Consider the following 17,121-nt stretch of genomic DNA (forward strand, 5'->3'; position numbering starts at 1 on the left):
TGCAAAGGTAAATGTGTGTTTGAAGTGGGGTGTGAAAGGCATATTGAGGGCAGTGTACATTTTAGCCTATAACCTTAAATGTGTAACCTCAATTGGTATGAGACCAATTTGAGGTGAAACTAGGCACAAAATGTGCCAACTTTCATTGAGAAACCATACCAAAATTCTGCTTGCAAGGTGACCTAAGAAAATGACCAACTCGGATTAGGTGCAATTAGGACCTGAAAAATGACCAATTGGGCAGCAGTGAGTGTTTAGGCCATAACTCACTCATTTCAGGTCCAATTGACCTGAAATTTTAACCAAGAATAGTTAAGACCCATACCTACAAGTCTTATGAAGACACCAAAGCCCAGAAATGACCATAAGCAAGTCAAAAAGCTTGCACAAGTTCGGGTCCAAAAACTGGCCGAACCAAAGTTGACCAAATTGACCAAAAAAATGACCTAATTGATGCCATTTGACCAGCAATAGTGTAATGACCATAACTTGGTCTACTTAACTCGGATTGACCTAAAATTTTGCACCGCGGTCCATAAGACATAGATCTACAAGTTTGTAGTTTCGACCGAGACCCGAAAACCGAGGGAACTAGACCGTCCGGCTAGGTCAAACCAGTGTCCCGGAATCCAGCAATTTGCATTAAAATGCACTAAACAAGGAAATGACTTTGGTAAAACATACCAAACCTAAAACCCTATCGAATATGACATATTAATGACACTAAGACCTAAATTACCTAGAACACGTCGAGGGTCAGTATATTAGGTGACTTAGCAAATAAAGGTATTAAGTGAATTGTTTATCAAACATTATCGTTAGAGGTAAATTAATTTAGCACTGAAACACTTCAAATTGTGTTTCTCAGTTAACAAGGACTCAGCAAAAGGGAAGGAAACACTGAGTCCAAACCAGGGGGACAGTCATCAGAGGTTTGTGCACAACGGCTATTTCTTTTGAATTTTTCAATTGAAATAAATTATGACTATTTGTATATTATTGTTTTAAATTGTGGAAATGTGTTTGGTGGACACTTATTGATTGAAAAACATTGTGAATGGTTTGAAACTGTGAAAAATTGTTTGAATGATATTGATGGATACTTATTGATTGAAAAGCATCAGAAATGGTTTTGTGGAAATTGAAGTGAATTACGAATTGTGTTGCCATTTTGTGAATGAAATTATAACTTTGGAAATTTATTGGATTCTTACGGATCATTTGAATAAAATGTTTGGAATTGTTTTGACTCACAATTGGCATGACACGGATATTATGTTCCTCCTCCATTAATGGGTGAGTGTGATTATTCCTCCCTCTTTGACTTATCAGTCTGGGGTGAGTATGATTATGTTCCTCCCTCTTTGACTTCCCAGTCTGAGGTGAGTATGGATGAGTACTCATTAGATAGCTAGCTTCCTCCCTCATTCATTTCGATTATTAGGGTGAGTATGTCTTGTCGTGGTGTACAACACGGCATATATGGAAAAATTTGTGTCATGACCTAAATTGTGTTATTGATTGGCAACATTGTATTGTTCAATTATTTGATCGAATGGTGTTATTGATTTGCAAAACGATATTATTCAGTTATTTGATCAATTGTGTTATTGATTTGCAAAACGATACTATTCAGTTATTTGATCAATTGTGTTATTGATTTGCAAAACGATATTATTCAGTTATTTGATCAATTGTGTTATTGATTTGCAAAACGATATTATTCAGTTATTTGATCAATTGTGTTATTGATTTGCAAAACGATATTATTCAGCTTATTTGATCAATTGTGTTATTGATTTGCAAAACGATATTATTCAGCTTATTTGATCAATTGTGTTATTGATTTGCAAAACGATATTATTCGATTATTTGATTGAATTGTGTTATTGATTTGCAAAACGATATTATTCATTATTTGATCGAATTGTGTTATTGATTTGCAAAAAGGTATTATTCAGTTATTTGATCAAATTGTGCATGAATTGGCAATACGGTATTCTTAAACTATTTGACTAAATTGTGTTATTATGAATTTTGATAATTTGTGAATTGGAGTTTAAATTCCTTATGACATTCATTGTCTTGAATTTAACTATGGTTTTAAGTATCCACTATTGATATGATTTATGAATTGTGAATTAAAATTGTATTTGGTTAATGTTGTGCACCACTGAGACATTGTCTCAACGATAGCTTTTATTGTCGCGCAGTAGAGAGCAGACAGGCGCAGACTAGGCCGCTAATACATCCATGAGGGATTACAGTATAATGAGTATACCAATATTTTGCATTTTGTACTGTAATGTATGACACTGTATGTACATTTTGTTTTTGGTTTTGAGCAGTTGTAAATTCAAATTGTACCTTGAAGTTGTAAATTTATTATGAGTTATTTGACTTATAAAAATTGTATTATATTTCCTTATCTCAGACTTTGAAAAATTTCTATGGGATTGAGTTGAGAAATGTGTTGTATTGAGAAAAATGTTGGAGTTGAGATTTGGAAAATAATTGAAGTGCTTTTTACAGGTTTTCTGAAGAACTGTTTTGTCCAAAATACAAATGGCACCTTGCCAAAATTTTTACAGATATTCCAAATAAATCAAATGAGTTAGTTGTTTCACTTCAGTTCACCAAAGTCTTTAACACCTGTAAATAGTGCTCACCACTGTAAAAGAAGTAAGAAAAGTTTTTAAAATCCCTTGTAGTGTATTTAATGGGTTATCAGTAGACGGAGTTGGTAATTCATCAGGTATACTATGGGATCATGTCATGCCTTACAGACGGGTAGGGTGTGACATGTGAAGGATCTAAGCAGTATCTTCTTAGCATAGATACATGGAACACATTGTGGATCTTGTCCAGCTCTGGTGATAAAGCTAGCCTGTAGGCCACTGGACCCACACGTTCAATGATTTCATATGGGCCAATGAACCTGGGGCTTAACTTAACCTTTCTTCCAAACCTCAGTACTTTCTTCCACGGTGAGACTTTGAGAAATACTTTATCGCCAATTGCATACTCTATCTCTTTTCTCTTCAAGTCAGCATAAGATTTCTGTCTATCTGAGGCAACCTTCAAATTTGCTTTGATTATTTTCACTTTCTCCTCAGTCCGTTCCACTAGGTCTTGTCCTACCAGCTTATCTTTGCCCAATTCAGTCCAACATACAGGGGTTCTACACTTCCTTCCATACAGTGCTTCATACGGGGCCATTTGAATGCTAGCTTGATAGCTATTATTATATGCAAATTCTGCCAGTGGGAGATATCTATCCCAACTCCCCTCAAACATTGACTAAGCAAATAATAGAATTCAATGAATTAATTATCAAGCATTATCGTTAGAGACAGTCTAAATGAGTATTGAAACACTTCAAATTGTGTTTCTCAGTTAGCAAAGACTCAGGGAAACGGAAGGAAACACTGAGTCAAGGCCAGGAGAGAGTTATCAAAGGTTTGTGCACAACAGTTATTTTTTTTTAAATTTTCAATTGAAATAAATTATGACTATTTGTATATTATTATTTTTAATTATGGAAATGTGTTTGAATGGATACTTATTGCTTGAAAAGCATTGTAAATGGTTTGAAACTATGAAAAAAATTATTTAGTGTGATTTGTGAAAATTGAAGTTACTTATGAATTGTGTTGCCATTTTGTGAATGAAATTATGACTTTGGAAATTTATTGGATTCTCACGAATCATTTGAATAAAATGTTTGGAATTGATTTTGTGTTCACACTTAGCATGACAGTATCGTATCATTCCTGCTCCATTTATGGGGTTGTGATCGTTTATTTTCCTTCTCCATTTATGGAGTCGTGATCATTTATTTTTCTCCCTCTCTGGTTTACCAGTTGAGGTGATCGGATGAGTACTCATTATATAGCTAGCTCCTTTCCTCATTGATTTCGATTAGTGGGGTTGTGATTGCTTTGTCGTGGTGTACAACGCGGCATTGATCGGAAATTTTGTGTCATGGCTTAAGTTGTGTATGAATTGGAAACACTGTATTGTTAAATTATTCGACTAAATTGTGTTATTATGCGATTTGATAATTTGTGAAATGGAGTTTAAATTCTTATTGACATTCACTGTCTTTTGAATTTAACCATGTTTTGACTATTGAGATTTATTGTGATATTGTGAATTGGAGTTTAAATTCTTATTGACATTCACTGTCTTTTGAATTTAACTATGTTTTGATTACTGAGATTTAATGTGATATTGTGTTAAATTCCTTATGACATTCATTGTCTTGAATTTAACTATGGTTTTATGTATCCATCATTTATATGATTTATGAAAATTGATTTAAAGTTACATTTGTTAATGTTGTGCACCACTGAGACATTGTCTCAAATGCATTTTCTATCATTGCAGTGTAGACAGACGGACAGGGCAGCAGACTAGGCTGCTAGTGCATTCAGCGAGAGATCATCGGGTATATTGAGTATACCACATTTTGCATTTTGTACTGTAATGTATGTTCACTGTATGTATATATTGTTCTTGGTTTTGAGCAGTTGTAAATTAAAGTTTTACATTGAAGTTGTAAAGTAAATTATGAGTATTTTGACTTGTAAAAATTGTATTATCTTTCTTTTATCTCAGTCTTTGAAAAATTATTGTGGATTTGAGTTGAAAAAAAAATTGCGTTGTTTAACTGTTGAAGTGGAGATTTGGAAAAATATTGAAGTGCTTTTTACAGGTTTTCTGAAGAACTGTTTTATCCAAAATACAGATGGCACTCTGCTAAAATTTTTACAGAAATTACTAATAGTCTAAATGTGTTAACTGTTTCAAGTCAGTTCACAAAAAGTTTTTAACACCTGTAAATAGTGCTCACCACTGTAAAATGAAGTAAGAAAAGTTTTAGAATCCCTTGTAGTGTATTTAATGGGTTATCAGTAGACGAAGTTGGTAATTCATTAGGTATACTACGGGATCATGTTATGCCTTACAGAGGGGTAGGGTGTGACATGTTTTAGTGGTATCAGAGCTAGTTTTTAAATTCTATTTTCACCTGTTACTTGAATATTCTTTCTTCATAGTACAACTGCTCAATATTATTGTTTGATACATACAGTACATTACATTATAAATATGCACTAACGAAAGGAAATCTCCTTGTGTTATTTGTTCAGGAGATCTAAAATCCTCGCATTGACTATGGAAGAGGGTGATCGTTCAGTCAATCAATCTATTGAGACTGAGGTGCAAGGGGATGCCCCAGGCTTACACAATGTCAGAGGTTCAAAGAAGACTACAAGCATGCAGCTTCTGCTCGCTTCGGCCAAAGAATGGCTGCAATGTTCCAACAAATGGCTGGTAATGTGCCTACTCAAGTCCCAATAAAGACACCAGTGGTACAACCACAGTCTCCTGTTGGGTAGTATGACAAATTGATGAAATATAGGGCTACAGAGTTCAAGGGGACAGTAGATCCTCTAGAGGCTGAACAGTGGTTAGAGAGGATGGATAGGGTATTCAAGAAATCAGATCGCATGCAGGAGCTCAGATTTGAATACTCAAGATCTTTGCTACGGGGAAGCTTATGATCGTTGGAAAACCATTCCCACATGCAGTAGAACTCGCATGCTAACATGGAATGACTTTCTCAGGGAATTCAGACAAAAATATGTCCCTGATGCTTATGTAGACCAGAAGTTACAAGAATTCCAAAGTCTTAAACAGGGGAACAGATCAGTGGCTGAGTATGAAAGGGAATTTTCCCGCCTAAGCCATTATGCAGTGAGTTTACTTTCTACCAGCAGGGAGAGATGCAAGAGGTTTGAAACTGGCTTGAAGCCCAGTATCATATTACAAGTGGTCGGATTCAAACACACTAACTTCTCTGAACTTGTTTCTCAAGCCCTAGAGTTTGAAAGAATTGAGTCTGAAGCTGCTCCTGAGAAAAAGAAATCAGAGAAGACAGAGAAAGAGGGAAAATCAGTAGAATAGAGTTCCAGTGGTCCTACTGGAAAGAGGAAGAATCATTGGGAACACAACAGAGGTGGCAAGAAGTCTAGTAGGGGAAGACATTCAGGATAGAAATCTCCTTTATCTGGTCAGCAGAGTACCAGAGGTTCCTATCATTCCCGCCAATGTGAAACTTGTGGAAGATATCATGGCAGGATATGCTATAAGGCTATTGGAGCCTGTTATAACTGTGGAGGCACAAGACACTTTGCCAAGGACTGCACCAGTAGTCGCAGAGTTGGACCACCTCCTACTACTGCAGAGGGGTCAGTTCAGAGCCCTGTCACCGGAAGTTCACAACCACCCAGCAGAGGTAGAGGCAGGGGTAGATGTAGCCCAGTAGGCAGCCAAGGCACAGTGAAACAGTCAGAGCAAGACATTGCTCCAGTCAGAGTCTATGCATTGAGACAGAGAGAAGAGGCCGAGACATCTGATGTTGTAGCTAGTACCTTCTCAACTTTTAATCAAGATGTGTTTGTGTTATTTGATCTGGGTTCTACCCATTTTTATGTGAGTGCTAGCATCATTGATTGCATTGCTGTTCCATGTACAAAAATGGACTTTGAGGTGCTAGTAACAAGTCCGTTAGGACAGGAGGTCAGGGTTAATAGAATGTATAGGGATTGTCCTTTGGTGATCCAAGGACACACTTTTCTGTCTGATTTCATTGAAATGCCCTTCAGAGTTTATGATATCATCTTGGGCAAAGATGTTACAGTTAGTAATAGTCAGTGAATATTGTAATCAAAATAAGTTTCGGATATCAGTAAATTCGAAAAGGATAAAAGATAGGAAAGTTTGATCTATTGGAATGTATCGTAGCAACTATGCAATATTCTTGATGTTTATACTGTAAGCTGCAGATTACAATACTAACTTGAGATTATTGTGTAAAGCTACGTACTACCTGATAGTACACCTAGATGAGAATAGTTGCCAACGGCATCTGTTTTGGTATAGTTATGCCAGAACAGAATTTAATTGTTAGGAATAAGTTTGAAAATCCTACTTAGGGATCTAAAACTCAAAAGTTAGAATATCGAAAGGTTATAATTCAGTACAAAAGGAAGTAAGTTATAGAATATTGACAGATAAAAAGAGTTATGGAAGTAGAGATTTGAACAGTTGATTCATATATAACAAAGAAATATTACGAATGTGAGGAAGACTATGGACTAGAATGGTCAGAGGACCAACGACTAGATAAATGATTCTAACATGACCTCAAGGGTCATTCAAAAAGGAACATGAACTGAAATATTAGACAGCACAATAGTAAGAGGAGATTGGTGTTATCCAAACAAATTAAACGTTGTATTAGATTGTTAAAAGTCTTATACAAATTTGAGGAAAAGAAGATTATATGATCATATAGAAAAGAGAAAATAAACGTATGACTATTATAAGATGGCTATTGGGTAAAATTTCGTGGACGAAATTTATTTTAAGGGGGGGAGAATTGTAACACCCCTAAGTTCGGTAGTGCGTTCTACTGTTCCGGTGACCAGTGTTGTCCGGACAGCTAGGATGCCTAGAACTACACTTCAATATGAGTGAGGAGACATAAAATAATGAAATACAAGAAAATAAAATACAAGAAAAACAAAGGAAAAATAATAGTAAAGAAATGCAATCAAGTTAAGCGAGCCTAGAACCCTAGCGATGGGTGACCGCACCGAGAAGTCACGGCGTGGACCGTTGAGTAGCCCTGGACTGCGGAGAACCCTGGAAAATATTTTGAGGACTCAAATAAATATTTATTGAAGTATAAATATCATTAGAAATATCAAAGAAAAATTAAATAATTAGTACAAAAAAAAAGTGAGAAATCGAAAAACGGACAAAACCCGGTGTTACCGAAAAATCGGGAATGCAACCCGAACAGGGGCATTGTGGTCATTTGACATCCCGAGTTGTCTTTTGACCTAAATTTCCATTAAAAATAAATAATATTACACTTGGAAAATATATTGAAAAATTAATTTAGGGGTACCTAATGTAAATAGAAAAAATTGAGGGTAAATGGAGTAATTATCAATTAAAACATATAATATGATTTAATTTATGTGAGTGGACCACTAAGGATTATAATAGGCCTTAAGTGGGCAGATTACTCCACTCACACTTCATCTTCAACCTTCAAAACCACCATTGCCGTAGTGAAGAGCTCCCAAATCCTCCATTGCCGCATTTGATTCAAGCTCCCACATCTCCTCCATTCCACCCCCAAACACCAAGGTTGCTTCATTAAAGTTTATCCCCACATCACAAGGAAGAGTTTGATAGCAATTTTAAGAAGTTTTGGTGAGGTTTTGAAGAATTTCCAAAGTGGTAAGTTTGTGTTTTTGATTATTGTTTAATTAAAGTTTGTAAGGATGTTATGGGTGTTTGATTTATGGAGAAATTTTTGAGGTTTGATGTGGAATGGGGATGTGTACTTTTGGCAGCCATGGAAACACTTTGAATGCAGTTTATTTTTGCTTGTAAATGATGAATTAAATGATTGATTAAATGTATATTGTGTAGGAAATTGTTTTTGTGATGTATACTTAGTATATGTAAATGTGAATTGAAATTTGAAGCTTGGAAATTAATGGATTGTAAATGCACTAATGCGGCAGGTTGTTGACACTTGAAGAATGCTGGAATTCATGCTTGGTTTATGGTATATTAATGTTGACTTGTGTTGGATGTTATGGCAGTTTGAGTCCATATACGATGGTGTGAAGTTGGACATGAAAAAAATGTTATGGTTAGGTGCTTGAATTGTTGTAATTGAGTTAAAAAATTCTGCACTTTATGGTGTTTGTTGAATGTAATTGTAAGCTGCCAAAATGACCTATAATATGTTGTAAATTATGTTTAGGTTATGGTACAACCAGAATAGACTTGAATGTTGAGTTTGGTAAGTGTTAGGAGTGATCCTTGATGTGTATGAAAGAAATGCAATAAGGCAATTTGAGTTTTAGGCCTAGAACTTTGAGTGTGTGGCTCCAATTGGTATGAGACCAATTGGAGGTGAAACTAGGCACAAAATTGCCAACTTTCATGAAGGAAGCTTGGCAAAATTCTGCTTGCAAGGTAGCTTTAAAAATGACCAAATCCGGATTAAGTGCAATTGAGGCCTGAAAATTGACCATTTGGGCAGCAATTAGTATTTAGGCCATAACTCACTCAAAACAGGTCCAATTGACCTGAAATTTTGACCATGAATAGTTAAGACCTATATCTACAAGTCTTATGAAGACACCAAAGCCCAGAAATGATCATAAGCAAGTCAAAAAGCTTTCACAAGTTCGGGTCCAAAAACTGGCCGAACCTAAAATGACCTAAAATGACCTAAAGTGACCAATTTTGGTGCAATTTGACCAGCAATAGTAAAATGACAATAACTTGGTCTACATAACTCAGAATGACCTAAAATTTTGCCCCACTTTCCATAAGACATAGATCTACAAGTTTGTAGTTTTGACCGAAACCCGAAAACCGAGGAAACTAGGTCGTCCGACTAGGTCAAACTAGTATCCCGGAATCTAGCAAATTGCAAGAAAATGCAAGATACATGGAAATGAATTTAATAATGTGTACCAACCCTAAAAGACTATTGAATGTGACATATTAGTAACATTAAAACCTAATTTACCTAGAATACATCGAGGGTCGACATATTAGGTTCACTAAGCAAATAATAGAATTCAATGAATTAATTATCAAGCATTATCGTTAGAGACAGTTTAAATGAGTACTGAAACACTTCAAATTGTGTTTCTCAGTTAGCAAAGAGTCAGGGAAACGTAAGAAAACACTGAGTCAAGGCCAGGAGAGTTTTATCAAAGGTTTGTGAACAACAGTTATTTCTTTTGAATTTTTCAATTGAAATAAATTATGACTATTTGTATATTATTGTTTTTAATTATGGAAATGTATTTGAATGGATACTTATTGCTTGAAAAGCATTGTAAATGGTTTGAAACTGTGGAAAAAATTATTTAGTGTGATTTGTGAAAATTGAAGTTACTTATGAATTGTGTTGCCATTTTGTGAATGAAATTATGACTTTGGAAATTTATTGGATTCTCACGAATCATTTGAATAAAATATTTGGAATTAATTTTGTGTTCACACTTAGCATGACAGTATCGTATCATTCCTTCTCCATTTATGGGGTTGTGATCGTTTATTTTCCTTCTCCATTTATGGAGTCGTGATCGTTTATTTTTCTCCCTCTCTGGTTTACCAGTTGAGGTGATCGGATGAGTACTCATTATATAGCTAGCTCCCTTCCTCATTGATTTCGATTAGTGGGGTTGTGATTGCTTTGTCTTGGTGTACAACGCGGCATTGATCGGAAATTTTGTGTCATGGCTTAAGTTGTGTATGAATTGGCAACACTGTATTCTTAAATTATTCGACTAAATTGTGTTATTATGCGATTTGATAATTTGTGAAATGGAGTTTAAATTCTTATTGACATTCACTGTCTTTTGAATTTAACCATGTTTTGACTATTGAGATTTATTGTGATATTGTGAATTGGAGTTTAAATTCTTATTGACATTCACTGTCTTTTGAATTTAACTATGTTTTGATTACTGAGATTTAATGTGATATTGTGTTAAATTCCTTATGACATTCATTGTCTTGAATTTGACTATGGTTTTATGTATCCATCATTTATATGATTTATGAAAATTGATTTAAAATTGTATTTGTTAATGTTGTGCACCACTGAGACATTGTCTCAACGATAGCTTTCCATTGCTGTCGCAGGTAGACAGACGGACAGGGCAACAGACTAGGCTGTTAGTGCATTCAGCGAGAGATCATCGAGTATATTGAATATACCACATTTTGCATTTTGTACTATAATGTATGTTCACTGTATGTATATATTGTTCTTAGTTTTGAGCAGTTGTAAATTAAAATTGTACATTGAAGTTGTAAAGTAAATTATGAGTATTTTGACTTGTAAAAATTGTATTATCTTTCTTTTATCTCAGTCTTTGAAAAATTATTGTGGATTTGAGTTGAAAAAGAAATTGCGTTGTTTAACTGTTGAAGTGGAGATTTGGAAAAATATTGAAGTGCTTTTTACAGGTTTTCTGAAGAACTGTTTTATCCAAAATACAGATGGCACTCTACTAAAATTTTTACAGAAATTACTAATAGTCTAAATGTGTTAACTATTTAAAGTCAGTTCACAAAAAGTTTTTAACACCTGTAAATAGTGCTCACCACTGTAAAATGAAGTAAGAAAAGTTTTAGAATTCCTTGTAGTGTATTTAATGGGTTATCAGTAGACGAAGTTAGTAATTCATTAGGTATACTACGGGATCATGTTATACCTTACAGAGGGGTAGGGTGTGACAAGAATAACGGTAGAAAATAACTAGATTAATTAGTAAATGTATCAAGTAATTAACCAATGTGATTATGGTCTTTTAATCAAATTGGGCCTCCCACTAACTTGGCAAATCCTACACTTCCAAAGTAGGAAATGAAAATCTTAGTTGGATGGATTTCTAGTGGGTGATTGAATTCTTATAATCTTATTGATCATCCTCAGGCACATCCATTATTAGAATTACAATAAACTATAAGTGAGCAACTCCTTACCATCACATCTCATGTGAGGTTCAATCATTTATCTAGCCCCTAATGCTCAAAATCTCAGGCACATCCATTATTGATTTATCTTGCATTAGTTAAGTTGATCCCATTAAGCCAGTAAACATACAAATAATTTTAATATCCTCAGGCACATCCATTATTGGCCATCAACTAATTTACACATTTACAACATCTCATGCTTAACAATTATTCTTAAGAAAATCTCTTAAATTAAATGCATCACATGCAAGTATTTAAAATTTCTTAAAATAATTGCCTCAATGGAGGGCCCATGATATAAATACTTTAATTATACCATTTCTAACTTAATCATTTGTTTGGAAGATTTAGTGGTCGGCTTAATTACTATTATGGTCTCACTTTACACATGATCCAATTAGCATTCATATATCATATACTTGCATACATTCCCATACATCTCATGCATACATAGATAAACAATAAATATGGTATGATCATGGACTTTTTAAGGGATTCAATTCTGAGCCACCAAGAATTGAATCAGGGCATTCCTAGGTGCATTTCATTCATTCATTTTACAAGAGTTGCTGAAGGAGTACATAATCAACACTTGATCTTGATTTTCTCCCACTGGTCTCACCAATACTCTTGACCTCCTTGATATTCTTGCAATCCAATTACATTATAATCCTTGGCATACCAAGGCGAATTTACAAGAATATGGATTTTAAAGTCCTTAAATAAATGAAATTACAACCTAAATTATTACAATACTTATAATACATGCCACCAAAAATAAAATTAATTATTTTACAACCCAAAAAAAAAATAAAAGAAATAAATCCAATCACATTAGTCTTTTATTATCCATGATCATCTATCATGCATATTACCATTTAACAATTAAATAAAATATACATACTAAAATTAAATTGAATATCTCATATTTAACTAAAAAATTCAGATTTGAATCTCATTCAAACAAATTTAAAAATTCAGATTTGAATCTCATTCAAACAAATTAAATTTAGAAACTCTTTCCAAATTTAATACCTTGAAAACAATTTTCAAAATTTAATTGTATGATCAAAATTCTTAATTAAACAATTTAATTAAGCATGGGCCTAAAGACATACAAGAATTATATATTGAAGCCCAACAATCATGCGCACCAAGAGGGAAGCCCAACAACCATGCGCACCATGAGGTACACAACCATGCCGCCACCTCTTGGTGAATCTAAACAGCTTTATATCAATCATAATTTGATCAAGGTCACACAATTAAATCTCAATATTCAATCTAAATGGCAAATATAGTGGCTCTGATACCAATTGAAGGAGCGAAAGCATGGTAATTAGTTCATTAGAGCATTAAATTTCAAAAAATTTCTTCTAGGGTTACATGCATCATGCCACATCTCTTATGTGCCTAATTAATTTCAATAATTAATTGCATATTAAACACTTTTAATATGTATTAGGATCTATGTTTGCCATTCAAGATTGTGAATTAACAAATTAATTCATTTAAACCCTAGTTTAAAAGAGGAGTTAGAGCACTAACATCTATGATGCACTATGGATGTAATTGGTACTTTTAGGAAGCATCTAGGACCCCAAGTGTTGTCCCTCTAGCTTGTCCACACCAAGATCACCAATGGGCCACTCCCAATTTGCTTCTCAAGCCTTTGCTAACCAATTATAAATTACGTTTTTGCCTTTAGAGAGGTAGTATATATGTATAGGACACTAGAAACAATTTCTACCAATTTTAATTCAAAGGATTTTTGGCAATTCTCTTTGAATTGATGAGACAAGATGAAGAGGAGAGGAGAGAGGTGTGCCGCCACACTTGAGAGAAAATAAGAGTGTGTTATATTTCATCTTTTCTTTTCCCTTTTATATAATTAGGTCATTAAGTCACTTAAACCCTATGCCACATGTCACCACCTCATTGCATCTTATTTTTAATTGACTCAATCACATTAAGCCAAGTGTCAAAGCTATACTTAATCTTGACTTTGATCATCTTACAAGATAGAAAGACAAAAAGCTTATATGATGCCATGTGTCACCATCTCATGGTGCCACAAGTCACCATGTGAAATGACCAAATTACCCTTATGTTGTAATTTTGAGTTTTCAATCCAAAATCATTATTTCTCCTCTTTAAATTAATTTATATCAAATATAAATTAATTAATTAACCTCTATTAATTAATTTCTCATAATTAAATTCATATTTAAATACTTTAAATATAAATTTAACTTATGCTATACATCCAATAACCCAGATTTGGTTTCAAGTCATGCTAGGGACTTTGTAATCTTATTGGAAACCAAACCTATTTAATTAATCAATTAAACTCTTTAATTAATCAATTAAATCATATTTTATTTGATAATTATCTTGTGTATATGTGTGACTCACTAGACTCATCATTAATTGGCATTGAGATATGATATTAACTCTTAATATCATTAGAACTCTTTCTTACCATAAATGATTTCTCTAAATCATTTTAGGCATCTCATAGACCATGGTTGACACCTAACATAGCGCGCCATGGCCACCCAATCAGTAACAAAGAATACCTTAAATGGACCTATAATCATATGTTACCATGCACTAGAATCTCTCTGTTACAAAATCCCAATTTGAGCTGGAGTCATGGTTAATGTCAAACCCCATTTCCTATGAATATTATGTTCTCTTTTAATTTCAGTTCTTGATTAATTAGATTTTCTTATCAGAAACTCTTTTCTGAATAAATCTATCTGTCCTGGCCTGGAACTTGAAATATCAAGAATAATTAAATGAACATAGGATTTTATCCCTATTTACTTAGGGTAATAGATTCCATCTTGATCAACACCTATCTTCATATATAACTAATAGGAGCCAACACATGCCCATATACCCATACACAGTACAAGTATGAAAGCAGTATCAAACTCAAACCACCTATATACAAGATAACTGTGTTATCTCAGGTCTAAAGATTATATGCACTGATATGATATATGACAACGCTTTGACAAGAGTAAACTCCATGTGCTTATCATATGTGTTACTGGTTCGGCCTACTTATGATGTATAAGTGCCTATCAGGTTTGTTATATGGCATGAGACTCACCATTTCATCTTATTTATATCTTATATAAATACCTTGGGAATAAACATGAATACAATCTTTCTGGATAAGTTATGTCCTATGCAAAGTATCCTCGATTGTGAACCAGTTTATGATACTTTGTGACAGAAATACTGTTACTCATATTCTTAGCAACTTAAGAATAGAATTTCTAACAAAATATCAATGGACCTTTTCTATTACACATAAATATATTATGTAAACAAAAAAGTGACATTGCCTTTTATTAATAAAATATGTACAAGATACATACTAAATGATATGCTCTAGGGCATACTACTAATATTTAGGACACTAGAAACCTTTTCTAGCAATTCTAATTCAAAGAAAATAAGGGATTTTTCTTTAAATCAAGTGAGAAAGGAAGAGAGGCGAAAGAGACTTCTTGTTGCAGTCCCATATGAGAGAAAAGAGAGAGTGGGCTGATTTTTCTTTATATCCTCTCTTTATATACTTAGGTCAAACCCTAATTCCCTTGCCACATGTCACCACAAGATCCCATCTTCTTATTATTTGATTTAATCCTATGAAGCCATGTGTCAAGCTCCATTTAAATCATAACACGTGGTCTTCCATCATAGGAATACAAATAGCAAGATCATATGGTGTCATGTGTCACTATCTCATGGTGCCACATATCACTATGTGAAAAGACCAATTTGCCCTTACTCTTTAATTTGAATTCTCAACCCAAAAGTATAATTTCTCCTCTTTAAATCAATATATATCAAATATAAATAAATAAATAAATTAATTAATTAATCTCCATTAATTAATTTCTCATAATTAAATTCATATTTAATCAAATTAAATATAAATTTAATTTATACTATACATCCAATAACTTAGATTTGGTTTCAAGTCATGCTAGGGACTTTGCAATCTTATTGCAAACCAAACATCTTTAATTAATTAATTAAACTCTTTAATTAATCAATTAAATCATATTTTAAATGGTGATTAGCTTATGTAGATGTGTGACTTACTAGGCTCATTACTTATTGGCAATGAGAAATGATATTAACTCTTAATATCATTAGAACTCTTTCTTACCATAAATGATTTCTTTAAATCATTTTAGGCATCTCATAAATCATGGTTGACACCTAGCATAGTATGCCATGGCCACCCAATCAGTAATAAGGAATACCTTAAATGAACCTTTAATCATATGTTACCATGCACTAGAATCTCTTTGTTATAAAATCCCAATTCGAGCTGGAGTTATGGTTAATGTCAAACCCCATTTGCGATGAACATTATGTTCTCTTTTAATTTCAGTTCTTGATTAATTAGATTTTATTGTCAAAAACTCTTTTCTGACTAAATCTGTCTGTCCTGGCTAGAAACTTGAAACATCAAGAATAATTAAATGAACATAGAATTTTATCCCTATTTACTTAGGGTAATGGATTCCATCTTGATCAACACCTATCTCTATATATAACTAGTAGGAGCCAACACATGCCCATATTCCCATACACAGTACAGGTATAAAAGCAGTATCAAACTCAAACCACCTATATACAAGATAACTGTGTTATCTCAAGTCGAAAGATTATATACATTGATATGATATATGACAATGCATTGACAAGAGTAAACTCCATGTGCTTGTTTCGGCCTACTTATCATGTATAAGTGCCTATCATGTTTGTTATGTGGCATGAGACTCACCACTCCATCTTATTTATATCTCATATAAGTACCTTGGGAATAAACATGATTACAATCTTTCTGGATAAGTCATGTCCTTTGTGAAGTATCCTCGATTGTGAATCAATTTATGATACTTTATACTAGAAATACTGTCACTCATATTCTTAACAACTTAAGAATAGAATTTCTAGTAATATATCAATGGACCTTTTCTATTGCACATAAATATATTATGTAAACGAAAAAGTGAAATTGCCTTTATTAATAAAATATGTATAAGATACATACAAGATGATATGCTCTAGGACATACTACTAACACAAGTTAGGTCACAAAACATTCCAGAACCATATTGCCCAAAAATTGCTAGACATAGGCTTATTTGACCAGTTTTGGAAAATAGGCCATAACTTGGTGTAAAGAAATCCAAATGCAATGAAATTAGTGGCAAAATTTCCACAAGACATCAACCTACAATATTGGTATTTTGACCAAAACCCAGAAATCAAGGAAACTAGGTCAATTGTCTAGGTCAAGTTAGTATGCAAATTCTAGAAATTGCCTAAGTAACCATTTGACTCCAGAACAGTCTTTTAGTCATATCTCTCATTAGGAAACTCCAATTGGGATGAGCCATATTGTTCTAAAAATCTGAGAAATAGAGCTCCAACTTTGTTTTAGACAATTTTCTCAAATTATAAATGTAAGAATCCCAAAAGTTGAGT

Source organism: Hevea brasiliensis, chromosome 4, assembly GCF_030052815.1.
Source record: "Hevea brasiliensis isolate MT/VB/25A 57/8 chromosome 4, ASM3005281v1, whole genome shotgun sequence".
NCBI lineage: Eukaryota > Viridiplantae > Streptophyta > Magnoliopsida > Malpighiales > Euphorbiaceae > Hevea > Hevea brasiliensis.